The following is a 13,380-nucleotide window of genomic DNA, read 5'->3' on the forward strand; positions in this document are numbered from 1 at the left end:
AGCACAAAGCACCTTTATTCATCTCACAAATCTGCTGTAAAGGACCAATTCCTGAAACTCAGTTCAGAAGAGAGGAGTGCTGTGTTGCCCCACTGGAATTTAGAAACTAGAAATTGGTCTGTCTTCAAAAAGCTACTTAGAATACTAGAAAACCCTAAGAAATTAAATTCAGTACACAAAGCCTAAAAAAAGAGAACTAAGACTGAGGTTCACCTGGCTTTAACATGGAAAACAAGCATAGAAATTCAAAGTTTCTGTATTGTAATAAGGCATGGCTCAAAACAAAGTATAATTTAAACAGAAGAGCATAACTCTATTTTGTTTCCCAGAGTCAGGCTTGCAATTAAGAGTGTAGCATATAAGATCAAGCACTTCATGAATGTCTGCTAAATAAAGTATGATGACCTTTAAAGTGGAGAATACATTTAGAAACAAAAAATATAAGTCTACTAGTCTAGTATCTTCTATCTTTGTATGGTAAAGTTCTCACTTATTCAAACATATGCAAGATCAACTGCCTTGAATGGGAATATCTGGCAGTGATCAACTTTAAGCAACATGCTCTGGTGGAAGGTGTCCCTGCCCTTGTCATGGGCACTGGAACTGGGTGATCTTTAAGGTCTTCTCCAGCCCAAACCTTTCCTATGATTATATGAACTAGCTGCCTTGGATGCCTTTCAGGGGCTATCCTTTGCTACATTTTTTGTTTGCCAGTATCTGATGATCTGGAATCCATGGAAGATGGTAGGAAATTAGTTTACTTGGTGAGACAACTTCTTGCTGGTAGGGGACATGACAGGTCCTAGACAGTACAGAATTGAACTCTCTTCAGAGTGGTGGTTCTGGTCTTGAATTTTGCCTGAACAAGATCACGGTCCAGAGGTGTTCTTAGCTACTGACAATTGTATTTAGCTATCTGGCATTCCAGGCTTACAGAAAGTCTGCATCCTCCTGAGGGAACTGCTCATAGCTACCCTGAGTGGTAGGGAAACACCCTAGGGAGTCTGTACAGCTTGGGCCAGCCTCTGCCTAAGGACGCTCAGGCAGAAGGATTCAATGGAGAAGTTATACTGAGAAGATGTAGTTTGCATGGCATGGCACTGTGACTATATGGATAGACTGGGATAGAGTGTTTCAGCTGGATAGAACCCAGGGTGACCATCTCTCCAACGGCCTGACTGCCAGGTGCCAGGGCTGACATTAAATGTCATTAAACAGCATTCAGTGTTGTTAAGGATGGTGTCCAAATGCCTTTTAAACACTGACAGGCTCAGGGCATTGGTTGTCTCTCAAGGAAGCCTGTTCCAGTGTTTGACCACCCTCAGAGTAAAGAAATGTTCATGATGTCTTGTCTGAACCTTCCCTGGTGCAGCTTGGAACCATTCCTGTATGTCCTGTCACTGCATCCCAGGGAAAAGAGCTCATCACCTCCCTTTCTCCCCATGTCCATTCCTCAGGAAGATTTAAAGAGCAATGGACTCACCCCCTCAGCTGCCTTTGCTCCAACCTAGAGGAAGGCAGGACAGGACAGGCCTTCCAGCCTTCTCACCAGCCTTGGTGCCTCACTTTGCTAATTATGGCTGCTTCAGTCACAATGACTCTACACTTTGTAGGTTTGAATTTAGCATTTTGTGGGTTTTAAGCACATCATTTTATTTCCTGCCCTGTCATCTAAAAATAACTGTGCAGTCTGCTCTCATCATACTTGCCATAGTACCACAGTCTTAACTGTGCTCACATCTTACCTGTATCTGCATAACCTGAGTCATTACCCTCCAATACTAGTTTTAAATTTTAAAATTTAAATTTTAAAATGCAGTCTCGAGTATGGAATTGCTGCCAGGCACTTTCAGAACTCAAGGGGAGATGTAGCAGTGTTCCTGCGGCTGCAGGACTATGGATGTAGGGACTATCCTTGGATAATGTGGTTCAGTGTTAAGTTAGACTCAATAGACAATGGAGTTTCTTAGACTACAATTATAATGTGTTGAAGTATATAATAGAAGTATGCAGGGAATGGTGAACAGGTGAAAAAGCAAAGCATGTGGATTTAAATAACCTCTGAGGCTATTTCAAGACCAGCACAGGCGTTTAGGCAGTAGAAAGATGTGCATGTCAGAAATGAATAGATTAGGCAACACCGAAAGGCCTGTAGACTTCAGAGAGAAAACAGAATGAACTAAACCTAAATCAATACAGCAAGATGTGTATTAATTTTCCACTCTTTCTTATTATTACTTATTAAATGCAGTTTAAGGAAACAAAATAATTTCATTAAACGGGGAGAATTGAGATAACTAGCTAACCAGCTTTAACTCTTTCAACACAACTTTTATAATGGGAATAATAAATCCACCACAGGTAAAACATTCTAGCTTTGAACTTTATCTGTGCAATCATTATTTTGCCACTAAAGAGAAGACAAAAAAATCATAATTTTTATGAGGCATTTGTTGTTGATAATAAATTAAATCATAAACATGAATTGTATATAAAACATTTCTGATAAATGGAAATAACACAAAAAACACTGAGAAAATACAGATTTGTCTGAAGCACTGCATTGTACACACTGTTAATATTTGCTAAGTAACAGACAAATCTGAATGAGGCTCACAAGGTCTTCAATATGTACAAAAACCCAGAGTGTTGTAACGAAGACCCCCTTTCATTGGTGTTATCAGCAGCTGATCCCTACTGAGCTTTGTGGGATTAGTGGCAGACAGTGACGAACTTCAGTAGAAATGTACAGACTTATGGATGCCACAAAGCTCAGTCCTTTTACATCAGCTTTATTTGTATTTGAACTGAGTTACACTCACTCTCTTAAGGTATCTGACAGTCTTTCTTTTGGTGTCACTGTATAATATCTAAAAGATAGTGAAAAGTGGTAATTAGCACACAGCTCTCAGTGGCTAAAAGAATGTGTCATCAGTACCCAAAGGAAAAAGAGAAAGCAATCCATTGTTAAAGTCCAGATAGGATGAAAAATGTACGTAATCATGATGTGCATTAGAATAACAACACCAAAAAAATACTAGTACCTCAAAATTCATTTAAATAGTCTATCCAGAAAATACTAACACAAGGACATGTAACAAATACCCTGTGCTGCAAGTAATTAACTTTTCATGCCTCAGCACAAAAGGCTCTGAGCATATTATCAATGAAGTGAAACAAATCACATGCCAGCATGTTGCTTGGTGTGTAGGAGATGATTAAAAATTTTTTTTAATCTTTACTTCATGCTAACATAAACATTTACAATACTGTTTGAAGGAAACAAAAAAATAAACACCAGTAACTGACTTGGCATTAAGAATTCGAATGCAGTAGTTCTTGGATGCAGCGCAGTTGCTTACTGTGATGCATGTAAGGAGCCTTAAGGCAGCCACGTAATTCCCCTGCATTAGTACCCCAAGTAGCAGCTCGTGAAGGCAATCTGGCTCCACACAACTAGACTGTCCGTGAGGGTCAAAGTAACCTGAGATGAGGATTTGCTTCACAATTGCTGCGTGCATGCATGGCGAGTTATGGAAAGTGTCTTCACCAGGCTGAGAGCTGATGCAATCCACTCCCTCCTGTGGTTTCTAAGCACCTCTGAAATGAGGCTACACTGGTGTAAACTGCAAGCAACCTAATTTGATATTTATGGTTTTACAATCTAATTTTGTCCTGTAGGAGAAGAATAGATTCTGCAAAACTTATAAAAAATTCCCGTATATGCTTCAAAGCACATATGCTCTTTTGAAGGCAGCTCAGACTTTTTCTGATGCCTTTATAAGTGTTAGAAAACTTGTTGAGTATATACTACATTGTTTCATCTCTAACCAGGGAAAAGAATTAGTGCAGTAATTGCAAAGCAATTTATGAGAGTCAATCAAGAGGTTTAATAAAGCATTCCAAGGAAATCACATGATTTCCATTCACATATTTTCATTATCTTTACACTTACAGAAAACACAGCACTCTGTTTCCAAAGCTGCTATTGTCTTGTGATAATGCTCGTAAGAGAGCCATTACAATGCAGAGTTGGTTTTGGCTGAAGGTAGAGATTTGGGTTACAATACTTATCTTTCTGGGGGAAAAAAAAAACCAAAACAAACACCAAAAAAACCCCAAAAATCTGAGGAAGTTCTCTAATGCAGGATGTCTGATTATTTCCCTGGATTAATCTATGATCCTTATGGCTTGAGTTGCTCTGTTTTTACTTTTCCACATATGCAACTGCAAAATTGGAACAGTATAGGTACACTCTACCAATAAAAATTCTTAGTTTCGTGCACTTAAACAAAAAACAGTCTAGATATCAGCATCTCCTTTTTAAAAAATTAAAATGTAGGAAAAGGATAAACATAGATGCAAACAGTCTTTCAGCTTCCATAAAGGTACTAAAAAAAAAAAAAAAAAAAAGGGAAGCAAAACCCAAAGAATGGAAAATAAAACTAAAAAAGGGAAAATAAAAATAAGTAGCCCATATTTTCAAACCAGTTATACAGGAAAATATATGGAAACCTAGAAAGTGGAGTTAATTTTCACATACATATATAATGAAATATAAAGTGCTTGTATGTTAAATATGTATCATACTGATGGAGTCTTTATAAATGTGTAAGAGAGAGATTTATTATTTATATTGCTCCAGGATTGTACTTGGTTCTTTTCAGTAAAAAGCAGGAGGATGTGTCTCCTTCCTCAAAGAATATAAAATGTCTCTTAAGCAAATATATTGGATTCTGTACTTTTAAATTTGAAATAAGCTATTTTATGGGGATGGGATGGTGTACAAAATGAAATGTAGCCATAATTGTTAAGGTTTGTGACATACTGTGTATGGCTCAAGCTGTTATGTCTATTCCTATATGCATTCAATTAAAGAACCCATCTTCAATGATGTAGTCTAGCACACTCCTGGGAACTAATCCAATGTCTTTAGCTATCTGTTTTACATGAAACCAATTATTGTAATATCTCTAATGTCTAAGTGGTATTGTCCTGAGTGCTATTTTCAGCATGGTCCAAAGTATTTATTTCAATGAGATTATCTATCTACTCTACAAATTTATTATGCTCTCAAGAATATCCATGGAGTCACATTAGCATTTTTGTATTCCACAGCCAAATGTTCAAGCAAAATGTAATATGAGATAAATAATCAGCTGACTAAATTTAGTGCTCTCCACTTCTGTTTACATAAAATGACCTCTTGCTGGTGCTTGACCTCTCTATCCTCATTCGGAGTTCCCTGTGACAGCCTGTGTCCATTATGTGTTTTAATGCTCTGTTTTTCCCTGGTGCTGTGTGATGCTAGTCAGCTCTGCTATAGACTGCAAGCACTGTCTGGAAAACTCTGGAAAAGTTAATTAAAGCACTGTTATAGGATTTTGCAGAGGACAAGTTCTGTCTCTAGCTACCACAAATTATCATTGCTTTACAGCAATAATAAAACCTACCCACAGGCACTGAGGTCTCAGTTGGGCCATTATTTGACCACATGTCTGAGCTAGTGCAGTTCTCCTTTGTGCAATTCTGCCTTTCCAGAAGTACAAGGGGGATAATTATCTAGTCCAAAAGAGTGATTAGGCTTTGTTCATTAACATAATGCCTGTTTGTTGCAAAACAGTGTGTTGTTTTCATACACTATTGTTAGCAGGTTCTGACATCCTACATGCATGACAAGTGCTAGGGTTTGTGGAGAACTCGGAACAACTGTGAGGCAGCCACAAATCATTACAACTTCTGTTGCCATTGTCATGGTTTGTTACTGGTAGCTCACTTTGACTCGATGGTACAGTGTAACACGTGCTCTTCAGTGACCTTGCAGTCCTGCATTGACCTCATTTTATTACAAAGTTTTCATTTATGCCAAGATTTTATAAAACTTAGCAACAGAACAAGTTGAAAACTTAGATTCGGTGATGCTTTGGATTCCCTTTATTAAAGGAAAATAGCTAAAATGTAGTGGAGTGGCAAAACCCAGTACTTGCATCTGAAGCACAGGAAAGGGAGGTATGCAATGATTCAGTGGCAAGGTGCTGTGGGGTGACCTGTTTTTCATTTGAATGCATTTACTGTATGTCTCACAAAGAACTTGCCAACAAAGCTTTAAATAAAGATGATGTTTTAGGATCTGTCCTCTGTTAAGGAGGTCCCAGGATGATTTAAAGCTTTTCAGATTAGATAAGTATATACAGCAAAGTGTGTTGTTTCAAAGGAAGAACGTGAGCTTGCTGGCATGTCTGTGGGGAGGCAGCAGTAAATCTGCAGTGATGGAGGGATGTCTGCATGAGTAGCACAGTAAAGGTACCAGAGTAAGACTAAATATCTGTCTGGAAACTCATCTTGTAAGTTGCTTTTGTCACAGCTAGTGAAGACATTGCATGCTACAGTCATTCTAGGATAAAATCTCTCAATGCACTTTTATTTTCAGTCTGAGAAAAGATAAGAAGAATTCCACTCAGTGAATACTAAAAAAACCCTTCTGTCTCTTGAATGGGCAGGACATATTAATTTTTTGATCTCAAAAATCCCAAGATGTCTCTCCTTTCTGAGGAGTTTTCTGTTGGAAAAGCAGGCAGTTAATCTTTCTGCCACTAGCACTGAATGTCTATTGAGTCTGCAAACTGGAAATCAGCCTGAAGCTGAATCAGTCTTACAGACTCAGTATCAATGGGAAATGCACTTCTGTTGGCTCCTTCTGTCATATGCTTATCAAAACTGCTAACATATCAAGTGTATTTTGATATGCAACCTGTAACAGAAACAATAAATCCTTTGACTTTCACTTCATGTAGGATTGTGTAGAAACATAGCCAAACTGTATATGTGTTTGCTTTCATTTTCCTAATTTCTGTGAGGTAAATTCTTAAGCACTAGCCTGCACTAACAACTTATTGAATTAAGCTTCCTCAGGCTGGTGGTGATGGTGATTTTCAGCTAAAGCTATAGGAAACCTGCATTTGAACAAAAATTATACAATGGCAGTTTTTAACAGAAAGGAAATTATTATTTATTGAATATTGCTGGAGGGGCTAAAATAGCATAAATAAACAGAAGAGAAGACAAAGGCCAAGGGAAGTGCAGTCTACAAAGCTAATTTAAGCATATTTGAAACCTCTGCAAAATTCACATGAAAAATAAAAGGATTGCTTTATGATATTCTTTCCCACTTGGCCCAAATTCCTATACTGCAGTCAAAAAATCAGGATTTATCAGGACATTCATCAAGGATGAGTATACTGTTGTATATAGCATTCCTCATTTAAGATTAAGAAGTTACTAAACACTTTAATAGAAAAAAAGAGGCTGAAGCACGAGCTGGCTTCATCCAAAAGAAAGCACATATATATATACAGAGGAATCTGTTGGGTATTGTTTTGTCCTTTTTGGGTTTTCTTTACAAAAGGAGGCCAAAGTATCACTCAGGTAAATAAATAAATAAATAAATAAATAAATAAATAAATAAATCTGGAATAGGGCACACCCACAGAAGTCTGATACTGGTGATCTGAGAAAAAGCTGAGAAAGGAGAAGGGATTTTTAATCAGGTTTTGAATAGGAAAGATTTGAGGATGGGAGCTATGGAATTATACACTATTATTTTGATTTTTCTTGTGTTTAGAAAAAGATAATCTGTTTGGAAGTAAAGGGAAGAATCACAGCAATTGCTCTCAAATCAGCTCCCCATTCTCCCAGGTACAACCCCCCTAGAACTCAGTAAACTGGTCAACCTTTTGAATCACAAAGCAATTAAGATTGTGTGTTTGGAAACAGGGGATAGGAAACAGTAATAGGATCCAGAATAAACCTGCAGTGTACCAGGATGTCTGCTCTTCCAGGATTCATTTTACCAACAAAGAATCTGGAATCTGATGATCACAACTTGTATTCTACATTGCCATTCTGCACTGGAGTGTAAGAAATAGCAAAGCACTAAAATGACTTTTCACCCTGTCCTTTGGGATGCAAAAAAACCAGGCACTGCTTCCAGGCTTCCTCTCCTTGTAGCACTGCATGAGCTCACCCAGGCAGCTGAAATGACACAAACAATGAGATTCAGGTAGAGAAATGCATCAGTAAAAGGACAAGCTAGCTGCTAAAGGACAGTAAAAAGTGGAAAAGCTCAGCAAAACTACTGTTTTCATTGAGTAATTTAACTGAGGAGTAAAAACTGTTGAAAGAGTTCCTGTGCTGATCTTCTGTTTCATTGTTATCATTAATTTCAAAACAGATCATGCAGGTAGTTCAATAAAATGGGTTTGGTTGACAAAATAATTACTATAACCATTTTGATGCTATCTTAAAAGACAGGAGGTGATTCCAGAAGCATTTTCCCAGAGTGTACTTGTTAATGCAACACACTAAAGGACCCAAGAAGAACTTTAGGATAATGATAGAAGGATAAAGAACTTAATGTTATTTAGCAGTCCTAAATCCACAGAACGGTGCTCAGATAGGTGGCAACATATAATATATACAAAAGTACAATTTATGAAATCCTTCTGATTTTGGTAAATATGAGTAATTATTTTTTTTATTTGAGTTAAATGAATTCAAGCAAATTGTAATAAAGGTAGTTAAAAGAGCAATTGAATAATAACTTGAAGACTGAAGAGGAATGGTGTTGGGAGTATGGATTGCAGAGTTATCTGGGCCTCTGATTTGTGAGCAGAATCCTTTCAGTGTGCTAAGAGGGGACTCTGATTACAGCAATATTCTTAACCAAATCCCTGTAATCCTCTTTCATATCTAATGAATCTCTTTATTGCTTTGTCTGCTCTAGGATTCAAATGCAATGATGTGTGTTAATTGTAAGATCATAAAAGTTTAGTCAGAGGTGGCACAGGTCATCAATTCATCCCAAGATTGTATCACCAGCTTCCTCATAGGCCTTGTTGGACCAGATCCTAAAATCTTAGTGAGTGTAACTGCTGCAAACAGTTTAATTCCACTGCTCTGCTCCTCTCCACTAAAAAGTTCTGAAGACTATTATGAGGTTTCCCTTTGTTTTTCCTCCACAGGATAAATATCCTTTATTCTTCATTTCCTTCCTTGTGTTTCTAGACCTCCAATTGCTTTTATTGCTCCCTCATGGTTTCTATCCAGGTGATCGTATCTTCTGTGCTTTTGTTGGAGAGAGAGCAGGTGATGGAGTGGTAGAGGCAGTGGCCAAGGGATCTCTGCTCAATGTGCCACCTTCTGCTCTCCTGCATCCTCCTCCACCACCACACCATGGCATTTGTGCCCTACGTGTGGCAGTGGTTATATTTCCCCAGGACAACAGGATGCCTTCTAGCACTGAAAAATCCTTCTGACTGAGGAACAGTGGATTGTAAGAGTCACTAGATGGGATGGACACAGAAGGATACATGATTCCAACCTTTCCAGTTCTCCACAGTCCCTTCTGCCTTTCAGAACTGCCATTGTCTTCGTGTAGCTCAGCCTTTGTTACATTTTAACAAATTCTGTTACACTTTAACAGCTCTGGGTTGTCTGCACTTTCGCCAAGCAGAAGAATTGCAAGAGTAATTTGGAGGATTATTAACATGGTGTTGGGAATAATCAATGAACCAGCAGTCTGGGGGATCCAGGCCTTGCCAGCCCTATGTCAGGTCTGGCAGAGGCAGAGGGTGGGTGCAGGAATAACTCCTTAAAACAGACTAGGAGCAGGATTTGCAGAACACAGTTGTTCATTGCTTTCACTCCAGCACATGCATAATTTCCCAGCACAGCCAGCAGTGGTCAGGGATTGTGCACAGCACAGTCGGTGAGGGCAATCTCCACAATCTGCCCCTCCCATTTGTCCCGGGTGAGTGAACAAGCTGTGGCAGGCACAGGTGGTGACCGGGGCTCCATTTCGGCTTCTTGTTCTCTGTCTGGTGCCATCTGCTCCTCTCTGCTCCCGCAAATGCCGTGCAGAGAAGCAGAATCCTTTTCAAGTTAGTCTGAGATTTTTCTTCCCTTTAAGGAATATTCCTCTGGCCATCAGGTGATCGAGTACATTTTCTACAGCCACCTATGGATGCTCATCCCACATCTGAGACACTCCTATTCTCATGGGATGATTATTTCAAAGGGGGAGTCCCTTTATTCACACGGCTACAGTGACTTCCAAAAGTCTTAGTTGAGGCCTCTCTCTGTTTACAGTGCTATGGCACCTGGAGCTGATCACATCTGAACTGCTGAGTTCCTGCTGCCCCATTCAGCCCTAGACACATTCCCACCCCTCACATTGCACAAGCTCATAGAATTATGTGGTAAGCTGACTCTGAGAGCTGCTCTGACAAAAAAATAATCACTTTCTTGGCAGAGCCAGCTGTCAGCCCCCTGAACTCTCTCAGCATGCGGTTGAATTAGAAGCAGCAGTAGCAAAAATAACAGAATGGGAATGTAGCTGGGAAGTCCTGCAGATGGCAGAACTACAGCAGCCCAAATTTAGTACCATGGATGGCTGTACAATTGTCCCTTTGTGATGTGTGTGATGAGCTTTGAATGGTTCCATTCCTCTTCACACAGCTCTCTGACCACTTCCAGGTAGATATCCAGCCTACTGCTGCTGCTGAAGGTAGAGATGAACATGGCATGTTGCTCCTGTGGTAATAGGTTGCAAATTATGATGATAAACATTGTATCTGCTACTAAGTAAGGTGATAAAGGTGAATCTCACATGACTGTGGAAACATGGCCTAAGTATATAGGTTTCCAACACTTGCTCTGAATTCCCTCTAAAGTCTTCTTCTGAATATTTTTCCTGTAAGTCCAAACCATTTTGAATTCTAATCCTGTCAGCCAATATCCTTTCAGTCTTCTGCAGTTTCCTGTTGTCTGTAAATTTAATAGAAATGTGGCATAGTCCATCATCCATGTTACAAATGAAACTTTGAATTAAACTGGACCTGGGCCAGGTTTCTGTGCCCCCAAGCTTGATAGAAATAGGCTTCTTGATCAACTCCTCAATTTAAACAGCAGGTCCATTAATAACTACTCTTGGCATATTGGTGTCCAGTTAGGTTTTGTACCTACTTTCCATTACTTTCTACTAAGTGTCTTCTAAAATTCATCCCTTCCAACTGCATCCCACCTTCACTGTATTAATGGATTCTCATGCACCAAGATAATAAGCATTTTCAGGGACAGTTTTTTCGACCTCTAAAGGCAGGTTATTTCTACACTTAAGGCCACCAGAATACATAGTAGCTAATCTTCCCACAATGGTGGGAAATTAATATGGTGATTTCACAACAGAGTGACAATAAATAAATTACCTGTCACTGGTCTGCAATTTCTGTGAGCACTCAGAGTTTCGAAGTCAGCATCTTCTTCATCCCTTTCTTTCATGCCTGTGAACAAAAATATCTGTAGACCTTTTTTCACAGAAAAGCGAAAGAAGCAGAGCCTCATTAGTGGTGACTGTTCTCCATGCAGCCAGCAAGGCTGTTTATGCTTTTCTTTTGAAAGTGGGGTATGTATGTGGCATCTCCATGGCAGGAGAGGACACACATTGTTTAAAACAGCAGCTCCTTGCCCATTTTGATAACTAGTTGAGGTTGCAAACCCAGCTACTCCCACAATAAGCCTTTATATCTTAATGCTATGATATAGCATCTTCAGTGTTATTCTTTGAAATACTCTGTTCTTTTATCTCACAGTTTTACAGTTCCCTAGTTTATGCAGTTAAATGACACTAAAAGGAAGAAGCTGGCAGGTAATCCCTGCCTCATGTGTACTCTCTGTTTAGACATTACTTTCACCAGTAAACTGAAAGCCAAGGAAAAAGGTGGATGGCAGTGGAACTATCGAAATAATGTCAATTAATAATAGCTCAAGGAAGAGAAAAAGCCACTCAGTATTTCCTTCCACAATATCCTGAGGAAAGCTTGACTGGAGGCTCAAGAGCAAGTCAATTCCATATGTAAACCAGTTGCCATTTCTGCTTTTGCCCAGTAGCCAGTGCTTGCAGTAGGTTTTGTCTAGAGGCAGTGCTGGCTTTGCTTAGTGAGAAGGTATTATTTGAAGTGTGCACATGTATGCCACCAACCCTGAAGGCACAAAATCTCCTGTACACATAAACAGACAAGCATCTAACTGAGTATAAAATACTTAATTTCGATTTGCAGTCACTGGAGAGCATTTGTACGGTGGTACAAGTTCACTGTGATGATGGTATTAAGCTCAGACAAGTTATTTTCACTCTTCTTATAGAAGAGAAATTGTAGAAATCACCAGGTTTTTTTCCCTTTCTAACCCAATTATTTTGTTGGTGGTGATAAAGAAGTCTCTGTAGTGAGATGGACAGAATTATGTCACACAACATGCTGTCAGTCTCTGCGTCTGCCAGATATTTCAGTTTTGACCTTTACTGTGTGTAGTACTGGAGTTCATTCTGACTGGACACTACTTACCACTTTTAGTCTTAAAAAATCTCTTAGGCAAACTGCTTGCTAATGGTAACATAGTGTCTATTCATAACTTCTGTGTTTTTTGAAGACTGTATGACACCATTGCAACAGACCATGATAATGACCTTCAAATTTTGTTACACTTAGGTGTTACATCTGGTAATGTAACTTAGCACACTGATGTTATGTCAGTATGGTACAGGAATCCCCTTTGCCCTGCACCTTGCTCAGTAATATGTGTTGCTATAAAACCAAGGTAAATATGATACAACTCTGATATTTAATATTTTATAGTCAATTTCTGGGATATAAATTAGTACCTCATCAGGAAGAGATGCAAAAAACATCTTCAGGCAGAAAGGCTGTAAGGCTTGATCTTCCCTTGTGGCAGAAAGTGCACAGGGTGTGATACTGCATGTCTAATTGTGATTTAGAATTTTGGAAACTGCCAGAGAACTTCAAGAAACATGTTGATACTACCCCACTATTTGGAAGTAGTAGGAAAAAATAACAGGAAAGACCCAGTCACCAACAGTAGGACACTGTCTTGAAACAGAGATATTTAATCTGACAGCGTCAAATAGGAACAGATTTCTCAGAAAAACGTTCAAGGTCTCTTTAAGGGGATGTCCCCTGGAGAAGCGTTAGGTTATTGTTCCCTGCAAGCAGAGTCACAGTAAGGGCTGTGTGGGAGATCCTTTACAACATGCCTTGATTATAGAAAGATGAATATATGTTTAATTCTGATTTCACTGCCTGAAAGAAGAAATAAAATGCTTGTGAGAAACTTATTCCTAAATTAAGTGAATTCCACCACAGTCTAATAGTTTTAATGTCAAGATATCTGCCCACAATCTAATCAGAAAGACATTTTATTAAGCAAACAACATCTGACATTGCTATGGCAGTGTCAGCCTGCTCTTGCTTGAATGAAGCAGCCAATAAAGCTACATAAGATGAATTTAAGAGTTTTCTACGCTGC

Source organism: Sylvia atricapilla, chromosome 3, assembly GCF_009819655.1.
Source record: "Sylvia atricapilla isolate bSylAtr1 chromosome 3, bSylAtr1.pri, whole genome shotgun sequence".
NCBI lineage: Eukaryota > Metazoa > Chordata > Aves > Passeriformes > Sylviidae > Sylvia > Sylvia atricapilla.